This window comes from Chironomus tepperi, unplaced genomic scaffold (assembly GCF_022539635.2).
Source record: "Chironomus tepperi strain 1889 unplaced genomic scaffold, CSIRO-AGI_Ctep_v1 contig_214, whole genome shotgun sequence".
NCBI classification, from domain to species: Eukaryota; Metazoa; Arthropoda; class Insecta; order Diptera; family Chironomidae; genus Chironomus; species Chironomus tepperi.
Window position 1 is genome coordinate 1 of NW_027226336.1, and position 16,604 is coordinate 16,604.

Sequence of the window (16,604 nt, forward strand, 5' to 3'; positions counted from 1 at the left end):
TAATATAATCACATAATTCAATGAAATTGCTCATATTAAATAAATGTCATCCCAAAATTAGCAACGATTTAAATGCATGAGGCAAACATTTTCATACATTCACAGATTATGCCATTACTAAAGCGCCGTAGATTCTCATGGATTACGTGATCACTGTGCATGGACGACATGCTCAAATAAATACAGTCTACATTCACAGCATCTTCCAAATGATGATAGAACGAGTTTTAGATGGCCGCCAACCTGCTACTCGAGAAAGACAAAATTGCTTACCAAAACTTGAATCGTTCCAAATCAAATAGAATATCATGCACAAAGCGTAAGCTGCTTATTCGGGACTTTTAATGAATATCTAGTAAATTATTGCCACTTTGGGAGTGGGTACAATGAATGACGATGATGACAAGAAATGAGCTGTTCAATGAGAATCATTTCAAGATTTCCATTTTAACATAAATTGAGAATACTAGAGCCAGCGAGTCATCATCAGATTTGCAAAATCATTTCCATTATTCTCCTGGATGCGGAGTTAGGCATATAGTTGTTTTATGGTTTGACAGTTCAGACATACTTGATCCAAAGAGTGTACGGGCTCTGTGCGTTTTTGTGACTATCTTGGGAAGTGGGCATTAAAGACGAAGATTGCCAAAATTGAAGGAAGACATCACTAAATGCTCACTATGACTTAATGACTATCAATTGTATGTAAATGTCTCTATTAAGAGAGATTCATTCTGATATGACAATTTTCAAATCCAGTCTTATGCTCAAGCATTCATGCTCAAAGTGCCGAAATATTGTGTTTATCAAAATTATTTTGGTGAATATTAGACATACGTTGGGCAAATGCTCAGATGTTACTTGATGGCTGATTAACAGTCGATACAAAAGAGTATAATGTTGGTTACAGACGTTCAGAACAACTGAAGTCTAAAATAACGTCGACTTTTAAAGGGTGGCAGAGTCATATAGGTTGATAGCAAATTGTTGGTAAGGTTTCATTTAATTTATCTGTGCAATGTTCTCAGATTATCAGTTAAATTGCGTTGGTTTTCAGAATTTTCAAATTGACAAAAATTGAAAAATTAGAAAATGCTCAATTTTGATAAGCTGAAGTTCCTCTGAATACGTTTAGGTTACGTTCCCGCGAGATACCTGACCTTGCGATGGCGGGAGCCGGGTCGAATTTCGGCACTGGAGCCGACAATTTCCGAGTAGAGTCAATTTCGGCTCGAGTCAGTCAATCCTTACTTGATGAGTCTCTCTAGCTTGAGTTGAGTCGATTTTGATTGAGCAACTTTGCCAGTGACATTAAATGTGGATTCACGCCCTTCCTAGCATTTATTCCTACTTCGTTATTTTCATCTTCTTATAATACTAGTATTACGCCATTTCTATCATTGTTTTCCCATTATATTATCTATTCCATAAAAATTTATTAAATAAACTTTATTATTTATAGATAGACTTGAAGAAATTGTGAACAATAATCTACTAAAATATTCACACATGAGGATGGAAGTAGTAGAAGCAAATGTTGGCGAGGCTCATGAGCTCGAATAAACTAAAATTGAAGTGACCACGAAAAGATTTTGAAAGTCGTCTTTTGAAATTTTTCAAATTCGCGCACGATGCAATGGGATGAGATTTTGCGAAATTTTGTTGAAGTCTGGCATGGGATTCCGAAATATGATGAAAAAAGTTTGAACTGACATGGCCAGAAGGTCGAGTGGAACAGATTGAATTCAATGTAGATCTAGTGGTCGTCAACGTCATGTTTATTACAGTCAGCCATTCGCAGTCTGAAACACTAGAATTCCGTCTGGTTCTGCGTAATGACATAGCCTTGCGGCGTGAAACTACTAAAATGTTGATATTATTCATTCGGCCCATTATCCCTGAAAGAATTTGCATATTCTTAATAGCACTACGTTGTTAAATCTTAGAACTATGATTATATAAGTCCGGTTTTTCAAATCGTCTGATATCGCACTGAATCTCGATACTGACAAAGAATGTGCCCAAACGGAGCACCCCAGCATGATGTTCCGTTTAGTTGCTGCTCTGTCAGAATCGTTCCGTATTACGACCTAAGGTCAGTCTGTATCTGATGCCATGTCATCTTGTCCTCTCTGATATGAAGACATTCCATGCGGCTATCTCCAATTTCCATTGAATCCTCTAATATTCATCCAGGAAAATCCCCCTTGTCACAAAACCCTTACTTCGCAATTGAAACTCAAATGATGGATACATTACATCATTTAATGCTGACTGTCTAGCCATGATCACATTCATCAACTGTTACATTACATGATGCTGAAACTCATTGTACCTTGCGATTTCAAACGTTCCTCTAATGCTGAAAACAACAACAATCGTCAAATGTCTCATTGAATATCACTTGAATCCCACTGACAAGAATCAGAGCGATTTTAGGGGTCATCGCAAATTTGTTGCAATCTTCGAGGAAATCATCGACCGTAACAGTGTTTTTTGCGGATCTCTTTAAGGAAATCCTGTCAATAGTGCCCGAGTACTGATGCGAACATCCAGTTACAGACGACAACTATTTTTGCGGATCTGGAGTCTATAGACACTGATGAAGTCTAGTATCCCAAAAGTACTCAATCATCTGTAGTTTAAAGTCCTAATAAGGAAGTCGAAGTCTGAAGACTCCATTTTCGGGCATCTTAATCTGATTGCCAAGAAGGAAGACAAATTATCGAGAATTTCAAAAGAAATTATGAATATGGTGTTCATATCGATATATTTCCATGAACTCGAAAATACTTGGCTGATTCAAGTCATCAAAGACAGACGAAAATGAAATTTTCCATGAAAAATATTCATCAATTTTCGTTCATACTTATGCTGCCATCAAGACACCAGAAGAACATCATTGCCAGCGGCCTCTATCAACAACTTCCTCAATAGCTGTCCCGAATTTCCAGCAAGTCATGAAAAGTTGAGGATACTTCATATCGATGTTTAAATTTCTGAAAATAAGTATATCTGCCGAGGAGACCTCCAAAATCTACATATGTCATAAATTGATTCCACATCCATGGATACCGTCATGCTGACTGTCACTTTATTGCTCCATTATAGTCATGATGTTAAACCGAGCAGATGATGACGCAATGACGAATGAGGCCATGACACAATGAATTATATCCTGAAGATACACCGTCTTGTCATCCTGCTCATGGAAATGACATTGAAAACTCAAATGGAAGGATCGAATTTGTCATGGAATCTGTTCCATTCCAAGGTGACTTGCTTGCTGCCGACAATACTATCGAGATGGTATGCCAGATTTGATAGCACCGTACTCAACTGGCCGGATGACCTAAAGATCGTCCATGAATCAACACAGATAATTCTGAAGTTCAATGAGTTCAATATTTCAATTACAGTAGGTGGTCATGATGAATACCGTTACGATTCGTGATCTGATGATCTTGAAATTCAGCATTTTCCAAGGACAGCAGATGCGTTAATTTTGTTGGAAGAGCAGATTCCATTGTGATAAATCAGCCCATTCATATGCAGATGTGTCTGATTTGATCTTCAGTTTACAAGGCTGTTAAGTTTCTGGTAATAAGAATTTATCCACTTTGTATGTCGACAAGCAGTTTAAAGAGTATCAAGAAAATTCAAATTGGATAGAATGTGGACTTGATATTCGCATCTGCAAGTTGTCAATGCAGCCAAACCCTTCATGTCTGTGTTCATCGAAGCTATGCAAATGTCTCGGATGATTATTGCACCGTGCTCACATATTCAGCCATTAAATTTCAATCTATGAAGTCGCTTCAGCAGACAGGCTCAGCACAGTCATTAATGACATTCTTCTTGCTCTCTTTCCATTATACTTGGGATGTACAGGCTTATATTATCGTAAATTTTGGCGGTCAAATTGAGCATCTTCAAGATTTGTGCGATGCATCCACAAAATACTCATAATTCGGAGTAGAAATCGAAAGTATTAACAGGAATTGTCATTACAATAATTCATAATGATTATTTTGATCATTAACAAGGCAAATTTAATTTGTCAGTTGTGTCAATGATACCTGTGAAAGGATGATCAGTCTAAGGAGTATACGATTTAGGGGTTATATGCTTAAGAAGTATGTGAAATTTCCGCTGAGAAATAAGAGGTTTTTATACAATTAAATTGAGCAAGTAGATAAATTTATGAAAATAATATGAGGATGCAATTTCAGAGTTGTTAATAATACGTTATAATTGTTAAGTACGAATGATGCGTAGTTGATAACTAGTTATAATGGTTGTTTGTATACTCGTGGTGCCATGATCTTCTAATAGGTAGAGCATGCTTTCATGATAAAACTAGTAAGGTAGCCAAAAGCGGGTCTCTATGTCTGTTTGGTGATGTACTATAGAGCTGAGGTCGATCTAGTTGAAGCATACAGCTCCTACTGTAGTAGTGACAGCGACGATTCAGAAGTTTCAGTGGAAATCGATTTTGTGAAGAATGTCTTCATAAAGGATGAGATTGATCTTCCTCATTTGCTCCTGAATAGATTTTATTAGCAGAATCTGTGACAGATTAAAATCGGAGAATTCGTGACAATTTATGGTTTATCTTAGCAGTCCGTAGCAATTATCAAGAATTTGTATGATCTGTTTGTCACAGGTGCCTGTTTTGCATCCTGATCTCTGAATACGTTCATGAGTATTTCTATTGACTACTTCGAGCCACAATTTGCCTTATCTATAATATTCAAATTTATTCTTTACTATATTCTCTTTTCCACTCAGTTGCAATCAAAATACGAGCTGATGTACAGCCAGATAAATCGAAATTTGCAAATCTACAAAATTGAGACATAAGATCATACCGTATACACTTCATAAAGAAGACAAAATGCTGAAGAATGGAACGCCACTTACCCCGGGGCGGCCTGTTCAATCATTTTAGGAGGATGTGATTGGTGATTTTGGGCCATGCTGAATAATACAAATTTTCCACCTGACACTTGATCCAGAGATAATGGATGCTTACAGCAGTCTGCTGAAAGGCTCTAAATGAGGCAGTGAATGGGAGGACTAGAGATCTAGAAATAAGGAAGTGATGCTGGGTTATATTGGAGAAGTCTACTGGTACTTGACAGATATCGAAAGTATTGGGTTGATGATTTGATGATGATAAGTTGACCTAACTCCAAGCCTAAATAAGAGAATCTCAAGAACTGCGTTGAATCTGAGTCTGGGCCCGTGTTTCAGAACCAATCATTCGTCATCAAGTGCTCATATGCTCTTTCGGTATGCTTATACTACCGGACAAACTTGTCTTGGAATTCGTTCCGAGTCCCAGAATCCAGTAGAACAGACCAGATTCCAAAGTACCTGTGACAGTCCAAACCGGGGTACAAATCTGATAATATAATTTTCATTAAAGTCCGCTGTTCATCAAGAATCCCAGGTTTATTCTGCCCGTCACAGACAATTGCCTTCCATCTGAATGGACTGACATGATTGAAAATCGTGGCCCAGCTATAGTTCATTAATAAAATTAAAATATTAAAAATGCAAAATTTTATTGAATTCCATGTGCAGATGATGTGGTCAATGTGACCACATTATACTTATGTTCTTATTACAACTCTAAAATACTTTTTCTTTGTTGGGGCCTGAGACACTTACTATTTCATTTACAGACACTGTATCCATGACCTTCCACAGGTGTCCTCTTTGGGTTGACGATCACTTGGGGTTCCACTCTGTCACTTCATCGCCAAACTCGTATCCTCTCATCTCCCACTGTCGACAGTCTGTAGATCGCCCAGGACAGAGAAAGAGAACTCGCTCATTGAGGCAGCTCCACGGTTGGAGTTACCTGTGGGGCGTTCGTCTGAATTAACATGAGCTCATTTACCACACAGAAATTGAGACAAAATTATTACAAGAGACAGGGTCTGGATTCCTCTATTTTTCATTGTGTGCAGAAACATTTACGATTAAATCACAGCTTCCAGGAGCAAGCAAATATTTTCAGAAGGATTATTTTAGGCCAGCTTATGCATCCGTTTGATAATACAGAAATTATTTGTGAATAACGTATAACATTTAAAAATAGTACAGTGCCAAATCAAGGCAAGGCATTAAAGATTACTTCATTAAAAATTGATACCGTGAATAGTGCAGTCATTAAGGGCATACGTGCCAATTATTAGACTTTCGTATCAAATTTTGAGCAGAAATGATTTGAAGTATGTTCCGGGAGCGTTCCCGCTCTGGTTCTAAATTGAGTTGTAACAATATCTTAACATCTTTTCACATCTAATCAATTTCATTCCTTAATAAACGGACGGCCTCTTAACAAAATGAATAGTGCGTGAATCGCATCGAGTGATTTCCACATATTTTGTGAAGTGATATGTATTTGATGAAAAATTCACAAGAATATTTCATTGCCGTTTGCGGAAACATTCTTTAATTTCAATTATCAAACGCAATAGGATTCATTTGCTGATTCATCGATTTACATATATTCATCGATTGTCATTGATAGTATATAGAGTTGTATAAGAATTGTGACAGGGTAAAAGCAAATTATCGTGTTTCCATAAATTTTGTAGTTGTTGTTTTCATATTAAAGTCTAATAAACATATTTGTTTCCAGACAATAGGTTTAGTGGTTAAATTATTTTAATCGTGGCCCTAGCAAATTCTAAAATTTTTATACAAAAAAGAAGAAGGAAGATTTTAAATAAATTATCAAGAGTTCGAATGAAACTAATTGAATAAATCAAGTGAATTAAAGGATTACGATATTTAATCGGTTTCGTTATCTAACGGACAGTTTATTATTGGCATGTAATCCTTTCTATAATACGCTATAAATACATTATGCTTTTTCGCGATCATAAACAGAAATATTTTGAGGTAGAGGTGTATTAAGATTGGTTGATATTTACTCTGCATGTATAGGGCTTCAAGAGCAGAGTAGTGAGGTCATCGATTTAACATTACTAAAGACGCGAGTATGCTCATCTTCTAACAGACAATGAGTATACTATCTAAATTTGTGTGTTTATGAGAATACTAATTAATATAGTTGAGCGTGCTCAATTATATATATTCATGAGCATGATCCTTGCCTGGTTTGGGGATCTAGTATTTCGCCAGCAAAGAGCCGTACAGATCAGCAGAGATCGAAGCCGGTTGGTGGTGCCGAAATCGTCTGGGGTGAAGCTATACAGACGCCGATCTTAGTGACTTCGATTTAGATTGTATTCCATGCCTATCTAGTCGGTGCTCTGCTCTATCATTTTCATTATTAATTACTAATTTAAGTGTGACATTATCTTTATTGGATATTTTTCTATGAGTTTTACCTATCACGCGAGCATCTTTGTCGGAGTTGGATTATTCGGTAGAAATCTGATCCCATTGAACTACGGATTTTGTGAATTTGTGAATTCATGGAAATTTGTGGAAATCATGGAATTAATGGATTTTGCGGAGACTCACGTAGTCTCATATCATTTCGTGATTCTGATTTTTTTGAGTGATAATTTTTATAATTTGTAGAATTTGTCCAATGGACAAGTCGAATCCATTGAATCGTTTTGGATCTAATTGACTCTACCCAAAATCCATAAATTCCATGATCATTAAATAATCCATGGATTACAATGAAAATCCATAAAGCTCTGCCAGATGATTTCATCTCAACATTCTGTTATCTCAGTCATGTTTCTGTTCGTTGTTGTTATAATCAAACTAATGAATCTAGTTTGATACATTAAATTTGCTAGGTATTTTGATAACAAGGATGTATTACCAGTGAAAAATTGATTTTATCTGGCTACTGTAGTTTCCAGATTTTCTGCATTTTAGATATGCAGGCATGCAGTTTTTTTGATTGAATCTACAGTTTGCGGTTTTATTTCAGCAAAATGTCAAATAATCGGTGAGCTGAGGTATTCCAGTATCTAAATAATGATTTAGAGGCATGAGTCAATGAAACAGTTGTTCTAATATCCTCATCTAATTGAAAATCATCATCTGATCGCACGTTGATCAAATTGATGTTGTTAAAATTTATCTTTTGATTGCTGGTCCTGAGTCTGGTGAGTTTGTGTGATAGCAAAATTTTGGGAATCTGAGCTGGCCGAGCATCATCAATATTTATTGCGAGAGGCATCGTGGACATGAGTTCCTCTTCAGCATTTCCTATTCGGCTACTGGAAGGAGCAGTAGTCGTCATCTGAAAGTACTTAAACTTGGTTATTATGATGAACGTTGCCAAATACAGATCAATGTAAGCTGATCCATTAAATTGCTGAAATTTGATGTTGATGGAATGAAGAACTTCCATCATATCTGCCTTAGCCCATATTTCACTTGAATAAATCAAAAGGAATTACAGTTCGATCTCTGATATTGATGATTACGTTATTCTTAGAAATTAAGAGAAGACTGCTAGTGTTCAGATCGTTTTCATAGACTCGATATCGTTAAATATCAAGAAAATAAAGGAAATAATTATGTCTACAACATGAAAAGCCATTTTACTGAGACAGTTCATTATAAGAAGATTAGGTTTGATTCTTCATTTTTCATTAAAAAGTGCAGAAACATTTTACGGACTAAATCATATGAGTAAAGCAATATTTTTTTCAGAAGGATTATTTTCTAGGCCAGTTGTTTATGCATCCGTTTGATAATACAGAAATTACTAGAATAACGTAGGAATATTTGTAATATAACAGGGCCAAATCATATAGTAGTAGCATTAAATTGATAATGCGTAGTTAAAAAGTTATTGCTAACACTAATAAAGCCACTCATTAGATTTTCGTATCAAATTTTGACAGAAATTGATTGTTTTAGTTTCAGGAATCCTGTCTTCAAAATTCCGCTTTTTGAAATTCTAGTTTGAGTTGTAACAATGATTCCACATCTTCACTTAATCAATTCATTCCTTAATAAATGATTGCCCTTAACAAAATGAAGAAAAAGGCGACTACATCGAGTGATTATACATATTTTTGTAGAGTGTTATGTATTTGATGAAATTCAATATTTCATACGTTTGCGACAATATCAAACGCAATATTAAAGGGATCCAATAGGTTGATTCATCGATTATTATTATACTATCGACACCACATATTAGTGGTATCTGTATTACAAGCATCTAGACAGGTAAACTATACAAATTAGTCAAGAATTTACAAGACTTTTGTGAATTAGTTATTCATATAAGTCTAGTTGTTTTGTTTCCAGACAATGGTTTAGTGGTTAATTGATGAGATTGATTTTAATCGTAAATTCTGGAATTCTAAATTTTATACAAAAAAAGAAGAAGAAGCCTTAAATGTAAATATTTCCGAATGAAATTCACTGAATAGTCAGCGAATTTTCAAATATCCAACGGACAAGCCTATTACATAACTCTTCTATAATACGCTATAAATAAGACATGCTTTTTTTCAGTGATATACACAAGTTTTCACCCTATAGCTAGGCTAAATTAAGCGAACGTTTTAGCCACCACCAGCTAAATTATCAGCGGCTTCGACCTCTGCTAGATCTGTACGGCCAGCGAAGAAAGTAAGTACTAGATCCCCAAACAGACAAGGATCATGCTCATGAATATGCTCATAAAATTGAGCACATCCAACTATATTAATTGAGTTTTCTCATAAACACACTAATTTAGATGAGTATGCTCATTGTGTGTTAGGGATGAGCATTCTCGTGATCATTGACCTCAGCATAGTCTGCTCTTAAGAGCCCTTTGTTTGTCTGCCAAGGTAAATATCAAGAACCCACCTTAAAACACCTCTATCTCAAAATATTTCTATTTTTGTTTATAAATGACTGAAACTTGTGTATGTCCTTGAAAAAAAGCATGTCTTATTTATAGCGTATTATAGAAAAGAGTTATGCTTAATAATAAACTTGTCCGTTGGATGGCAAAGAAGAACTTTTCGATTAAACATCGTAGTGGTCGGATTTAATTCACTTTGATTTATTCACTTAGTTTCATGCGGGAGCCACTTGATATTTATTTAAAATCTTCCTTCTTCTTTTTTTGTATAAAATTTTAGAATTTTTTAGGATTTTTGATTAAAAAAAAATGGAAGCAAATCCAATCTCATCAATTTAACCATTAAACCATTGTGTGGAAGCAAAATAGTGTTTATTGGACTTTTAATATGAAAATAACTTGAATTCCACAAAAATTTTTATGGAATTTTTAGCATGGAATTCTTGATAATTTGTATGGTTTTTGCCTGTCACAGGTGCCTGTTTTGCAACTCTGAATGCCACTAGCTATTATTGGTTAATCGATGAATATAATATAATAATAATCGATGAATCAGCTAAGATCCTATTGGATCCCTTTAATATTGCGTTTGATGGTGAAATTAAAATGTTTCCGCAAACGACGTAAATAATTCTTGTGAATTTTTTCATCAAATACATATCACTTCTACAAAAATGTGGTAAAGTCACTCGATGGAACGATTCGCCTTTTTTCTTCATTTTGTTAAGAGGCCGTCCATTTATTAAGGAATGAATTGATTAAGTGTGAAAAAGATGTTAAGATATTGTTACAACTCAAACTAGGGTTTCCAAAAACGGGAATTTTCCCGGGAACGGGAATTCTGGAAACCCTACTTCAAATCAATTTCTGCTCAAAATTTGATACAGAAAGTCTAATAATTGACTTTTTTATGTTACTTAATAACTGCACAGCCTCACGGTTATCAATTTCAATAAAAGTAATCTTTAATACTTACTTACTATGTGATTAATTTTGTTATATTTTTAAATATTCTCACGTTATTCACACAAATAATTTCTGTATTATCAAACGGATGCATAAGCACTAACTGGCCTAAAATAATCACTTCTGAAAAAAATATTTAGCTTTACTCACAAACTGTTGATTTAGTCGTAAAAAATGTTTCTGCACACAATGAAAAATAGAGAGAGAATCCAAACTTAATCTCTTATAATATTTTTGTCTCAATTTTTGTGTGGCAAAAGAGCTCATGTTGTAGACATAATTATTTCCTTTATTTCTTGATATTTAGCGATGTCTGTGATTTGTATGAAGACAACAAGCAGCTTTAGAATCTGAATTTTGTAATCCTCATTCTTAATTTCTAGAGCAGCATTTACTAAGTCATCAATATCAGAAGGGACGAATTTTATTTTTAATTCCTTTTCTATAAATTCCCGATTTATTTCATTGAAATAGAAAAAAAGAATTTTAAGGCAGATATGATGGTAGTTCTTCATTCCATCAACATCAAAGAATTTCAACAATTTACGGATCAGCTTTAAGTTGATCTTGTAATTAATAGCATGTTCATCATACGATCCTAGTTTGACGTTAAGAAAGTACTTTTCAGGTGACATTTTACTTTGCTCCTTCCAATCATACATCAAAATGCTGAAAAGATTCCTCATATCCACATTTTCTGTCACGCAATAATAATTGATGATTTGCTGACCAGTTGCAGATTTCCAAAATTTTTCGCTATCCTTTTTCATCACCAATTCGCTTATTGCTTTTGAGTTGTAATCAAAAAATGTAAATTTTGAAACATCAGTTTGATCAACGTGTTTTGGATCAGATGATGATTTTCCATTCGACGATGACATTGGAACAACTGTTTGATTATTTCCTGCCTCTAAATCATTATTTCCAGTAACGCACGGAGTTGCCTCAGTAATATCACCATTATTTGACATTTTTGCTGAAAATAAAATTTACAAACTGTAAGATACAATCCAAAACTGCATGCCTGCATATCTAAAATGCAGAAAATGCAGGCTTGCGGTTGTTGGATAAAATCCAATGTTTCTTTGTGCACTTCCTTGTAGTATAAAGATGTACCTAGCAAAAAATTGAATGTTGTCAAAACTAGGCTAAATTGGTTTGATTATAACCTTAACAGGCAAAGGGCATGATTTTGAGAGATAACTAGATGTTGGGAGTAAATCATCTGGCAGAAACTTTATGGATTTCATTGTATCCATGGATTTTATTTATGGAAATCATGGAATTTATGGATTTTTGGTGGAATCAATGGAATCCATGATTCAATGGATTCGACTTATTCCATTGGATCAACAAATTCTACAAATTATAAAAAATTATCCATAAAAAAATCCATAGATTCCACGAAATAATCCATAATTTCCATGGATTCCATTGATTCCACCAAAAAATCCATAAATTCCATGATTTCCATAAATTTTTCCATGGATTCCACAAATTCCACAAAATCCATGGATTCAATGGAATCCATAGTTTCTGCCAGATGATCCGAACTCCTAGATGCCCGCGCGATAGGCCAAAGAACTCATAGAAAGAAGCTGTCGATAGAGATTATGTCACACTTGGAATTAATAATTGGAAAGCGGTAGGAAGCGATAGAGCCAGTATCAGGCGCCGACTGAGGAAGGTCATGAATCACAATTGATCTCAGAAATCGAAGTCACGAAGGTCGGCGGCTTTATAGCTAGGCTAAATTAAGCGAACGTTTTAGCCACCACCAGCTAAATTATCAGCGGCTTCGACCTCTGCTAGATCTGTACGGCCAGCGAAGAAAGTAAGTACTAGATCCCCAAACAGACAAGGATCATGCTCATGAATATGCTCATAAAATTGAGCACATCCAACTATATTAATTGAGTTTTCTCATAAACACACTAATTTAGATGAGTATGCTCATTGTGTGTTAGGGATGAGCATTCTCGTGATCTTTGTGTGTTAGGGATGAGCATTCTCGTGATCATTGACCTCAGCATAGTCTGCTCTTAAGAGCCCTTTCTATGCATACCAGGGTAAATATCAAAAACCAATCTTAATACACCTCTACCTCAAAATATTTCTATTTTTGTTTATAAATGATTGAAACTTGTGTATGTCCTTGAAAAAAGCATGTCTTATTTATAGCGTATTATAGAAAAGAGTTATGCTTAATAATAAACTTGTCCGTTGGATGGCAAAGAAGAACTTTTCGATTAAACATCGTAGTGGTCGGATTTAATTCACTTTGATTTATTCACTTAGTTTCATGCGGGAGCCACTTGATATTTATTTAAAATCTTCCTTCTTCTTTTTTTGTATAAAATTTTAGAATTTTTTAGGATTTTTGATTAAAAAAAAATGGAAGCAAATCCAATCTCATCAATTTAACCACTAAACCATTGTCTGGAAGCAAAATAGTGTTTATTGGACTTTTAATATGAAAATAACTTGAATTCCACAAAAATTTTTATGGAATTTTTAGCATGGAATTCATGATAATTTGTATGGTTTTTGCCTGTCACAGGTGCTTGTATTGCAACTCTGAATGCCACTAGCTATTATTGGTTAATCGATGAATATAATATAATAATAATCGATGAATCAGCTAAGATCCTATTGGATCCCTTTAATATTGCGTTTGATGGTGAAATTAAAATGTTTCCGCAAACGACGTAAATAATTCTTGTGAATTTTTTCATCAAATACATATCACTTCTACAAAAATGTGGTAAAGTCACTCGATGGAACGATTCGCCTTTTTTCTTCATTTTGTTAAGAGGCCGTCCATTTATTAAGGAATGAATTGATTAAGTGTGAAAAAGATGTTAAGATATTGTTACAACTCAAACTAGGGTTTCCAAAAACGGGAATTTTCCCGGGAACGGGAATTCTGGAAACCCTACTTCAAATCAATTTCTGCTCAAAATTTGATACAGAAAGTCTAATAATTGACTTTTTTATGTTACTTAATAACTGCACAGCCTCACGGTTATCAATTTCAATAAAAGTAATCTTTAATACTTACTTACTATGTGATTAATTTTGTTATATTTTTAAATATTCTCACGTTATTCACACAAATATTTTCTGTATTATCAAACGGATGCATAAGCACTAACTGGCCTAAAATAATCACTTCTGAAAAAAATATTTAGCTTTACTCACAAACTGTTGATTTAGTCGTAAAAAATGTTTCTGCACACAATGAAAAATAGAGAGAGAATCCAAACTTAATCTCTTATAATATTTTTGTCTCAATTTTTGTGTGGCAAAAGAGCTCATGTTGTAGACATAGACAGAACGCCCCCTAGGAGATAGGTAACTCCAATACTTAGCATAAACAGAAACTACATAATGAGCAGTTCTCTATCTCTATCTAAATGATCAAAGAATTTTTGGAAGGAAGCTGTCGATAGTGTTAGAGATAGAGAGAGTGTTGAGTTTGGTATTGGAAATTGACAAGTGGAATCCAGCTATAAAGCCAGCTTCAGGGAACACCTGTGGGAGATCATGGATCACAATTGATCTGTAAGTCAGTAAGTAAATATCTCAATTTGTAAAAAAAAATATTTATTTTAGAGTTTAGCAATAAGCATAAGTATGTGTGGTCCACATAGACTAACAAAAGCACATCATCACCACATGGAATTCAATAAGAATTTAACTAATATTTTTAAATTTTTAATATTTTAATTTTGTTAATAATTTATATGAAATTTTGTATTCAATCACGTCCCGGGTCCGTTCCAGAGTTGCATAAGAGGTGCCTGTGACAGGCAACAACCATAAAAATTCTTGATAATTTGTATGGTTTTGTAGGAAAAAACCGTATAAATTATCAAGAATTTGTACGGTATTCGCCTGTCATAGGCACCTGTTTTGCAATTCTGGTCTGTTCTACTGAGATTCTGGGACTCGGAACAGAACCAAGACGGGATTTTGTCCGGTCCGAATCTAAGCATACCGAAAAAACATATGAAGCGCCTTGATGGCGAATAAATGGTTCCTGAAGCTACAGCCCAACCTTCAAAATTCAACTATTAATTCATAATTCTCTTATTTAAAGGTAGAGTAATTGTTAATTTATCATCATCCATCATCCACTTCATGTCATTCATATCATTCGATATCTGTCCACCAAAATTATTCAGCAAACTGCCAATATGACTCGACATCACTTCCTTATTTCCCAAATCTCCATCCATTCTGCTTTCCTTCTCATTTGACCTTTCAACAATTTCTTCAATAGCATCCATTGTCTCAGGATCAAGTGTCAAATTAGAGAAAAATTTATCCCAATATTCAGCATATTTTCTAAAAATCCACCAATCACATCCTCTAAATGATTGAGGACAGAAGATACTTGAGTCAAAAAGTGGAGTTCCATCTTCAACGTAAACATTTCCGGTCTTCTTTTCAACATAAAGTGTATGGAGTTGATGTATGTCTGGATATTTTTGGGTTGCAATTTTCACACATTTATACATAAATTTTGTACATCGAGATAAGTTGTTTTGATTGCAGCTGAGGGTTGGAAAAAGGAAATATAATTAAGAAATAAATTTGAATATTGTAAATAAGGTAAAAATTGTGGCTCGAGTAGTCAATAAAGTACTCATGGACGTATTCAGGATCAGAATTGCAAAACAGGCACCTGTGACAATCAAAAATCATACAAATTCTTGATAATTTGTATGGATTTCTGGGAAAAACCATGTAAATTTTCACGAATTTATACGGTTTTGTCTGTCACAGGTGCCTGTTTTGCAACTCTGTTCAGGATAAATGAGGGGGTCGAAATCTCCTCCTTTATGGAAAATATTCTTCATTTTTTAAGAGTTTTCCTCGATTTTCCGTGAAAAAAAACACAACCTCCTTCATTTCCTTTCAACAGCTTTCTGGATGCGTCGCTGACACTGCTTTACAGCGCTTGAAGTCGACTTGGATGTTTTATTTAAAGCTCAACTTGAGTCTACTTCAGGCTCTGCGGAGAACGTCACCAAACAGGCATATAGACCACTTTTAATTACCTTACTAGTATTTCTCTATCATGAAAGCATGCTCTTTGCTTGTTACGGGTCATGGACCACGAGTGGATAAAAAACCGTTATAACTAGTTATCAGCTACGCATCATTTGTTGCCTTTAACTAGTTATAACGTATTATTGACCACTCTGGTACAATTCATATTATTTTCTAAAAATTCTTTACTTACTCAATTTGAACAGCATAAAACACTCTAATCTTCTCAGCAAATTTCACATACTTCTTAGCATATAACCTCATTGTGTACTCCTTAGACTGATCCATCACTTTCTGAACATCATTGACAACAACTGATAGAATCAAATTTGCCTTGTTGATGATCAAAATTATCATTATAGTTATTGTAATGATTTGAACAATTCCTGTTATGCTTTTCGGTTCTATTGCAATCTCTCCAGAGTACATGATGATGTACTTTGTGGATGCATCTCCTAAATCTTGAAAATCCTCAATTTGACCGCCAAGATTTTTATCAAATAATATAAAAGCCATTGCAACACATCCAAAGAAAAGCGGAAGAAATAAGAAGAATGTCATTAAGTATGTGCTGAATACTGTCTGTAAGCATTTCATATAGATTGAAAATTTAATTGCTGGATATAATGACACGGTAGCAATAATCATCAAAAGAACATTTAAAGCTTCTATGAACACCAAGACGTAGAAGAGACTTGGCTCATTGATTTTTTGGTAAATTCCAGCACACACAGAGATAATGATTGGCAGTACAATAAGTCCACAT

At 34.6% G+C, this 16,604-nt stretch overlaps 1 long non-coding RNA gene across 1 annotated transcript; it reads right to left on the bottom strand.

The window, feature by feature from the left end:
- Positions 1-11,048: 11,048 nt before the first annotated feature.
- Positions 11,049-14,093, bottom strand: LOC139090100 (uncharacterized). The gene is made up of 2 exons (XR_011544354.1): positions 13,842-14,093; positions 11,049-11,756 (listed from the first exon to the last, which is right to left on the bottom strand). It is a non-coding gene; the product is annotated as an uncharacterized lncRNA (long non-coding RNA).
- Between the last annotated feature and the right edge of the window lie 2,511 nt (positions 14,094-16,604).